Source organism: Tachysurus fulvidraco, chromosome 7 (assembly GCF_022655615.1).
Source record: "Tachysurus fulvidraco isolate hzauxx_2018 chromosome 7, HZAU_PFXX_2.0, whole genome shotgun sequence".
NCBI lineage: Eukaryota > Metazoa > Chordata > Actinopteri > Siluriformes > Bagridae > Tachysurus > Tachysurus fulvidraco.
The window spans coordinates 15,806,863-15,817,142 of record NC_062524.1 but is presented as its reverse complement, the minus strand read 5'-3'; positions in this window follow the sequence as shown (position 1 = coordinate 15,817,142).

Sequence of the window (10,280 nt, the reverse complement as noted above, 5' to 3'; positions counted from 1 at the left end):
AAGAATACTTTAAAGTTAATAAATATTATTCACAATAATATAAGTAATAGTATTAAAACGTTTTCCTCTCTCACCTGACATTGTTTTCCAAATTGCTTCTACTTTGATTGAGAATGACCTCAGCGGTGTTTAATTCTTTAGCATGGATGAACTAGCTCACTGTCTAGAAGTGAATCTTGACAATCACATCACTTAGACTCCGAGATGATGAACAACACCGCGATGTCGTAATGACTAGTCAGAATTATTTTACAAGTTGTTGAGGGTGTGTCAGGCCATAGAGGCCCAAATCACATGCAGACTAATCACGTCATAGCTAATGCTTTGACCTCGTAAAATACAAACTTCTGCTCAGGATGTGTTCCAGCCTGTATACTGTGTGAAGAAACATCTCCAACATGTATTTCCTGCATATGAGGTGAAGAAGTTTAACGCTGGTCTACAGCTTGAACAAACACAGTTAAATCTCATTTTGTTTGAGATAAGCCCTAATTTCGTTCTGTCTCTTCAGGCTCTTGCTGTTTGCATAGTGTGTGTGTGTGTGTGTGTGTGTGTGTGTGTGTGTGTAGAAGGGGCTGCAGATATCTGTGTAGAACTGGGATAAACCTGGGGAGCCATATGGCAGTCATGTGCATAGCAAGCATGGAAAATATGTGTGTGTGTGTGTGTGTGTGTGTGTGTGTGTGTGTGTGTGTGTGTGTGTGTGTGTATTAGCATTGATGAGGGCTCCTTCCTTCTGTTTAAGCAAGGCCAACAGTGTGTGTGTGTGTGTGTGTGTGTGTGTGTGTGTGTGTGTGTGTGTATTAGCATTGATGAGGGCTCCTTCCTTCTGTTTAAGCAAGGCCAACATTGTGTGTGTGTGTGTGTGTGTGTGTGTGGTGAGTGTCCAGACGAAACCCCTCCAGAATTTCATTATTCATTCTGTCTGCAGCTTTCAGACTGGAGTTTATTTTGTAAAGGAGAAAGTAAGACTGAGAGAAAGAAGTTTTTAATTCCGCACTTCCCTTGGAGTCGATAGAGCTTAGAATGATAATTTGAACGAACACAAGCACAAGTGTGAATGTGCGTGAGGGTGTGTGTGGGCATGTTTATATATGTGTGTGTGTATATATATATATATATATATATATATCTGAGAGTTTTGATCACTGGGCTGGTCCCCATTAGTCTAAATAGTTCAAGTTCCCTATAATGACAGTAAGGCAAAACTGTGTGTGTGTGTGTGGGGGGGGGGGGTGTTTGTGTGTGGATGGGCATGTTTTTGTATATCCATAAAGAAAAAATGCCCCCACATATAAGTATAAAAGTATCTTACAGTATTGATCACTGGGCTGGTCCTCATAACAATGGTAGGCAAAACTCTGTGTGTGTGTGTGTGTGTGTGTGTGTGTGTGTGTGTAGAGGTGTGTTTTCATATTTCTGTCTGGATAAAATGCCCCCTAAAGATTGGAATATTTGACAGTTTTGATCATTAGGCTGGTCCCCATGAAGTCCCTTTGTGTGTGTGTGTGTGTGTTTGTGTGTGTGTGTGTGTGTGTGTGTGTGTGTGTGTGTGTGTGTGTGTGTGTGTGTGTGTGTGTGTGAGAAAGAGAGAGAGGGAGAAAGAGAGAGAGAGAGAGAGAGAGAGAGAGAGAGAGAGAGAGAGAGAGAGAGAGAGAGAGAGCAAAAAAAAGTCTGAGTGAAAAAAGCAGGATCTTGTACTCATCTATCCTCGTTAAAATGTCAGGATCTATAGCCTAAATGCCTTTTACCCCATAGCAGAATTGAACGTTAATTAACGAAATTAAAGCTCGATTAATAACCACCGCGTCTGCTGGAGACTCTTAATGGCAAATCCATAACGGATCATTTCCTTCAGTCGGGGCAGCAGATCCTCGGCCTGTCATTGTGATCGACCGCTTTATTCGATTGCCGTTTCTTTATCGCTGTTTGCGTTTCAGCTCGTCTCTGTTACTGCCTGCGGTTCAACATGAGAGATCGAGGTGGAGTCTTTCTGGGATTGTGGATGTGACTGTGTGTATATAAACTTCTTATTGTTACACACCTCCATACACCACAGTGCAGGTGATTTCTGAATTCTGATTGGTTGGATCAGAATGCTCATGATTGGTTTTGAACCGTAGAAGTGTTGATGAGTCGCTAGAAACACTTTTAAACGCTACAAACTGGTCATTTAATTATCACAGCTGTAAATATGAATTAGAAGAAAGTTTAGATTCAAGAAATGAAGCATGTTTGCATTTCTCCACTATGAGCTGTCACACACACACACACACACACACACACACACACACACACACACACACACACACACACACAGTCCAGAAAAAGGGCTGTTGATTAGTGTAAAGTATGTAATCAGTAAGATTGTACAGCTCTGATTATGTCAGTGAGTGTTGCAGTAGGTGTTTGATTATTATAATGGAGGTGCAGTGGAGTGAGGATCAGAGATAATGATGAGTGAGCGATGGTCAAAGAGCAGAGACACACTATAAACTCTAATATATCAGTTAATGTCTTCAATTATATATATTAGGTCTTAGAGAAGAGGGTGTGGCCTCTGATCCAGACACTCAGACTGGAGGTGTCCATCACACTCAGAGGGTCCATTGTGCTCAAAAAAAGAAGATGTGGCCTGTATTACCATCATGCTACAAAAGGGGGTGTGGCCTGTATTACACTTGCTACAAAAGGAGGTGTGTCCTGTATTCTCTGTCATTCTACAGAAGGAGGTCTGGCCTGTATTACCATTATGCTACAAAAGGAGGTGTGGCCTGTATTACACTCACTACAAAAGGAGGTGTGGCCTGAAGTACCATCAAGTTACAAAAGGGGGTGTGGACTGTATTATCATCACGCTACAAAAGGAGGTGTGGCCTGTATTACCATCAAGCTACAAAAGGAGGTGTGGCCTGCATGACACTCACTACAAAAGGAGGTGTGGCCTGTATTACCCTTGCTACAAAAGGAGGTGTGGCCTGTATTCTCTGTCATTCTACAGAAGGAGGATTGGCCTGTATTACCATCAAGCTACAATAAAGAGGTGTGGCCTGCATTCTCTTTCACACTACAGAAGGAGGTCTGGCCTGTGCGTTTAGTCACCTAATAAAGGATGATGAAGTTGAAGGTGTCTATCAATAGCAATAAAAGAGGTGTTGTCTAGACCCAAAAAAATTTTTTATAATGAAAGAGGCATGTCCATCTCAAAAAAGGGTTCGTTGTTCCTGTCAGACTTTCTGAAGCTGATGTGGCACAAAGGCCACACCCCTCACTGTAACTGACACAGTGTGAGTTATGGTGATGGGGCGTGGCCTATGTGTGTCAGTTACAATAAAAGGGGTGTGGCCTCTGTGTGTCAGTTAAAGTGGGGGCGTGGTCTCTGTGTGTCAGTTACAGTGGGGGCGTGGTATATGCGTGTCAGTTACAGTGAAAGGGGCATGGCCCCTGTGAGTGTCTGTTTGTCAGACTGATGATTGTGTATCTCATTAAAATGCCATGTGTTATAGGTGTACACACTTTTGAGGTACGAGTTTCAGCTCGGGCCCAGGGGGAGGCTGCTGCTTAATAAATCAATAACAATATATAAATAAATTGATGTTTAGAGTGGGGGGCATGGTGGCTTAGTGGTTAGCACATTTGCCTCACACCTCCAGGGTTGGGGGTTCGATTCCCACCTCCGCCTTGGGTGTGTGGAGTTTGCATGTTCTCCCCGTGCCTCGGGGGTTTCATCTGGGTACTCCGGTTTCCTCCCCCGGTCCAAAGACATACATGGTAGGTTGATTGGCATCTCTGGAAAATTGTCCGTAGTGTGTGTGAGTGTGTGAGTGAATGAGAGTGTGTGTGCCCTGTGATGGGTTGGCACTCCATCCAGGGTGTATCGTGCCTTGCTGCCCGATGACGCCTGAGATAGGCACAGGCTCCCCGTGACCCGAGAAGTTCGGATAAGCAGTAGAAAATGAATGAATGAATGTTTAGAGTGAAAGAGACAGGAGAAGTAACATTTTCTTAACTTCTGAGCTGAAACATTGGTTAGCATGCCACTGCTGTCTGTGTCTGTCTGTATGTGTGTGTCTGTTTGTCTGTGTGTCAGTCTGTGCGTCGGTCTGTGTGTCTGTTTCTTTGTGTGTCGGTCTGTGTGTCTGTTTCTCGGGGTTTTTCCGGCACAGACATAACTGCAGGCTCAGCTAATTTCATTTAAGCCAGCTAAGGCCAAAAGCCCCACAGGAAGTCTTTTTTTGGGTCTTTTTCACATGCACACACACTCTTCAACTTCTCTAACACTAATCCATTAACACACCAGAGAATCTGCACAGTGTGTGTGTGTGTGTGTGTGTGTGTGTGTGTGTGAGAGAGAGACCCCAGGCCAGTGGAGTCACTCAGGAGGGATTTTCTGCCTCAGATCTTGCTCGTCTTTGGCCGATTCACGCTGCAGTAACCCAGTTTGGAGCTCGGGCTGAAATAAGACCATGTGCTCTTTACATTGGACTCGCCTCAGCATAAAATCGGGATCTGTGCGCTGGCTATTTTGTGTACACACAGTTAACATGATGTGTAAATTGTGCATTTATGATCTTGCAGCCGTTCCTGTGCATCGCCGATATGATTGCGTTCTTTACATGGAATAATAAACGCTACCTAGCATACAGAACAAACGGGTCAGCAAATGCTAGCAAAATGATAGCATTCAGATATCAATGGTCATACAGCTTAAAATAAATAAACGCAAATGATACACAACACATAAAACACAAGTTACACACAGCTTGGACCTCTGGGTAAAGATACAAATTCCACAGTGTGAATTGAACATATGATCATTCACTTGAGAACAAAAGAAATTCATCCATTAATTTTATTCACTATAGTATCTCTCTCTCTCTCTCTCTCTCTCTCTCTCTCTCTCTCTCTCTCTCTCTCTCTCTCTCTCTCATTGCAATTTCCCCTTTAATTCATTTAATACTGTATATCCACACATATGTCTCTGTACTACACACAAAACAACAACAACAAAACTGCTGAAAAAATCTCTTCCACTGAAAAAGAAAAACGTCTGTTAAAAAATGCAAAAATTCAAAAACAACTTCTTAAATCTCTTAAGCTGATTAACACATTGAGCATAAAGAGCAGAGAAGAAACACACACACACACACACACTCCTGTAAACCCCACCTGCAGTACGGTTCTAACACACCAGCTCGCTCTGAAAGCCCCAAATCTCGTTAGCATAACCGAAAGCTCCTGAAAGGAATTTATGGTGGGTTGCTTTACAGACAGCGAGGCTTACCGGAGAAACTTAATGAACCTTAAACTTTAGTAATATTTGCATCGTGTCCCACATTTCAGAGATATATTTTACACATTTATGTTCCTGTGTTAAAAAAGGAGGCAGTATAAAGAAAAAAAATTTTCGTTCCCCAGTAAAGTGGCTGCAAATTGCAGAGCTGAAATCAATCAGAGGGGAAAATAATAAACTCGAGCACTTCTTTACAGTCAACAGAAATACAACTAATCCCAAAATCTGAATAAGCTCCATTTTGCTAGGAAGGTGAATATACCAGTAAACGAGCGTAATTATCAGAAGCTAACTGAACTTCCGGAACTTTCCTCATTTCTCATTGCTTTCTGATTTTGTTTCACAAAAGACTGAGTGGAGTGGGCACAGTGGCTTAGTAGTTAGCACGTTCACCTCACACCTCCAGTGTTGGGGTTCGATTCCCGCCTCCGCCTTGTGTGTGCGGAGTTTGCATGTTCTCCCCGTGCCCTGGGGGTTTCCTCCGGGTACTCCGGTTTCCTCCCGCAGTCCAAAGACATGCATGGTAGGTTGATTGGCATCTCTGGAAAATTGTCCGTAGTGTGTGATTGTGTGAGTGAATGAGAGTGTGTGTGCCCTGCGATGGGTTGGCACTCCGTCCAGGGTGTATCCTGTCTTGATGCTCGATGACGCCTGAGAGAGGCACAGGCTCCCCGTGACCCGAGGTAGTTCGGATAAGCGTTGGAAAATGAATGAGTGAGTGAGTGAGAGAATGAATGAAAGACTGAGTGGCGACGACGTGAGTGGCTCAGTCAGTGACTGTATCGTGTTTCGAGTTAGTCGTGTTAGTCGAGTTAAATTAGCTCTTCGCTAACAACACACAGAGACTTTGTAGTTTGAAAAAGAATTTAGTATAGAAATGTTTTTTTCTCTGTCAAACCTTTCACTGATGTCTGCTTTATTTTCAAAGCTACTTTAGATTTTATCAACACAATAATTTAGTCTGGGGACCGATTCGATTTATTTAGCTCCTTTGCTAACGATTACCAGATTACAAAAATGTTGTGCTTCAAATCGTATAAAATTAGTAACCAGTAACGACATGTGAAATTAACATTAAAAACAAATAATATCCAACCTCTGATTCTATGGAGCATGTGTTAGTTAGCATTAGCATTAATGTTAGCAGTGCACTGTGTCTCTGTGGAAGGAAGATACGGCGAGGAAGGAAAAAAATGTGACTGTCGACTCGGAGAAGAGAGGCTTGCGAGTCATTCTCATTAACATACTGATGAAAGGAAGAACCTCAAATGTGTAGATTTGGTTCAAAGAAGTGGAACGTGTGATCAAAACGGTGCTGTAGCGGGTTCTTCTCTTTCGTGTCTGAGGGAGATGACTTCATCACCAAAAAAGAAAACTTTGAAGAAGATAATTTCTACTCGTCTTTTTATGGGAAATGGGTATCTTTATAACAACCGCCTGGGAGATGGCATATCTAAGTGTGTGTGTGTGTGTGTGTGTGTGTGTGTGAGAGAGAGAGAGAGAGAGAGAGAGAGAGAGAGAGAGAGAGAGAGAGAGAGAGAGAGAGAGAGAAAGACAGACAGACAGACAGACAGACAGACTTCTAAATGTTCCACCAAAACATCTGGAGGAAATTACTGAAACTATGAAATATTGTTTACTGTCTCATGATCCACTCTACTGTCTCTCCACTCTACTGTCTCATGTTCGACTCGACTGTCTCACACTCCGCTCTACTGTCTTATGTTCCACTCTACTGTCTCACATTCCACTCTACTGTTTCTTCACTCTTCTGTCTCATGTTCCACTCTACTGTCTCACATTCCACTCTACTGTCTCTCCACTTCACTGTCTCATGTACCACTCTACTGTCTCTCCACTCTACTGTCTCTCCACTTCACTGTCTCATGTACCACTCTACTGTCTCTCCACTTCACTGTCTCATGTACCACTCTACTGTCTCTCCACTCTACTGTCTCTGCACTTCACTGTCTCATGTACCACTCTACTGTCTCTCCACTCTACTGTCTCTCCACTTCACTGTCTCATGTACCACTCTACTGTCTCTCCACTCTACTGTCTCTCCACTTCACTGTCTCATGTTCCACTCCACTGTCTCATGTACCACTCTACTGTCTCTCCACTTCACTGTTTCATGTACCACTCTACTGCCTCTCCACTCTACAGTCTCATGTTCCAATCTACAGTCTCATGTTGAACTCTACAGTCTCTCCACTCCACTGTCTCACACTCCACTCTACAGTCACACCACTCTACTGTCTCTCCACTGTACTGTCTCATGTTCCACTCTACTGTCTCAGACTCCACTCTACTGTCTCACATTCTTGTCCACTCTACTGTCTCACGTTCTTGTCCACACTACTGTCTCACGTTCTTGTCTACTCTACTCCACCTGCATTTCAGTACACTGGGACATTTAGTATATTTTTACATTTGACCTAAATGCACTCTCAGCACCTGTTACTGACTCATCCAGCACTCGTTAATCTAAATCAGGCCACTTTAGTCAATAAGAACTCACTGTTCTGCTGTATTATTAGTGAGAAATCGCTCGGTCCGTCTGTCCGTCTTGTGCTTACACATTACCATGACGAAAGGTTTGTTCTTCCATGTCAGCTGCTGGAATGTTTTTTTATTTCCCTGCTCACCGACTGCTTGTTTGAATTGCAGCTAATCAGAAGCATGCTGCGTGACCCACTGAGAGAGAAAAAGAGAAAAGATTTATACATCATTTTTATTTCTTCTGGAAACGGACCGTATGTGTGCTTTATTACTAGCACATGGACAAGGCGCTCGGGTGTGCCATCTGACACATTTTCTGGGAATCAGGCCGGAAATCTTTCATGATTTTGTACTAAACAAATAAAGGCAGCTTTATTGGCAGGAACGTCCTGCTCAGTAAGCCTGTTTGTGATCATTTCCAGGGCTTACGTTATTACACCGTGTTGAAGGCAGAGCCAATTAGCTGTGTGCATGTGGCTTTTCTCTGTTTCCTGTGGCAGCTAACTGGAAGACATCCCTTTGGCGTGCACACACACACACACACACACACACACACACACACACACACACACACACACACACACACACACACAAACACACACAAAGCAAGCAGCCATTCAGGTGATGACTGATGTAGGAGAGATGTGTGTTTGATGAAAGGGTTTCATGATGACAAATCTGTCCAATTATATTTGAGTTAGCTTTCAATAAAAGCTACTATTTCAATTCTCTCTCTCTCTCTCTCTCTCTCTCTCTCTCTCTCTCTCTCTCTCTCTCTCACAGACACACACACAAGTCTTACTATCTTTGTGTGCTCACCCAGTGTTTCTGGAACATCATTGCTCCTCTAGGGTTCTCTGAATGTTTTGTGAACTTTCAAGCTTCAGCTCAAGGGTTCTTCCTCGGATCTTCTCCCCCAGAGCAATAAACCGAACAGCCCTTTAGTGAGACAGATGGAACCTGAAGCTTAACCTCAGCTCCTCACTGACAGTTCAGGCTCCTCTGAGATGGAGCTGAAGGTTGTGTGTTGTTTTTCAGACAGCAGTGATATTTTTCTCTCCATCTCTCTCTCTCTCTCTCTCTCTCTCTCTCTCTCTCTCTCTCTCTCTCTCTCTCTCTCTCTCTCTCTCTCTCTGAGTGACAGCTCCAAAACAGCCACGAAATGAAAATGCCGAAGCTTGAAGGACTCACAGGGTCCAAAACATCTTCCCCTGAGCTCAAAGTAGTCTTAAAGGATTTTATGATTCGTAAAAACGTTCTCACACAAACTCACACCACAGAGCGGTTGAATTTTTTATCCTGATTGGTCAGAAATTGTTAATGACTAGTTTTCTATAAGCTTGGATTTTTATTTCTAAATAGAAAACCTTCAGTGCCATAGGTTTTCACAGCAAATAGAACTAAATGTCAGTCCGACAGTAAATATATCCTGTTTAGATAAATATTCCTTCTTCTAACCGCCTGCGGTCTCTCTACTTTCTTCCAAGCGTGTCCTCAACTTTCATGCTTGATGCATGAAAATATCTTACTGATGAATATTTGTTTGTGATGTCACATGACTGGGATGGCCTAGTGCAGCTAAGTAGGAAAGCCAGAATTGCCCTTCATAAAGATATTTTTTTTTTGCACTTGTTCACAAATAATAAAAGCTTTGAAAACACTCACACGTGTGTGACCTTGCCAGATAACCCTCCTCCAATTAAAACCGCCTCCTCCAATTAAATCAGAAGCCTCTTTTTTCTAATTAACACCGAGGTTAATTGGCTTCTCTGCATCGTATTTTGGGATGGTTTTCCTGCCCGCCCAGTTGGCTGTGACTTAGGCTCTGCTGTTCGCACAGAACTAATTACTAGCGGGCTAAGGAGCTTTGTAATTATGCTAATGGCATCATGGCTGGTCACACAACGCAACGCCTGTGATGTGCCTGTGAGGTCGGGTGCTGCATCTGCACCGTGTGTATGTGTGTGAGATGTTGCTTCAGGTTTAGATAAGCCTGGGCTTTCCTGTGACTTTATTGGCTTCTTAGGCTTTAATTAGTTTTTCCCTCTGAGGAAACATGACAGAGGGGGTGGGTTTGATGAAGGCAGCATTGCAGACACATGTTGCGTCGTAAATAACAACCAGATTTGACTTTTCCTCCTGTTTCTTAAACACAAGATCCAGCTCCTCAAGGAAGATCTGAATATAACAGGCTCAGAAATAGAAAAACAGGAAAGTTCATTTCATATATGGAAATGAAGGGCATTGGTCTGAAGGTCTTTGGTGTTAGTTTTTATTTAATTTTATTGACTAAATCTTCAGAAAGTATGACCTACACCTACAGTATATGGTCAATTGTAAGACATACCCATCTATTCCACCCTCAGACCTGGCCCTCTGTTTCAACTTTATTAAGACACGCCCCTCTGTTTCAACTTTATAAAGACACACCCTCTGCTTCAACTTTATTAAGACACACCCTCTGTTTCAACATTATTAAGACACG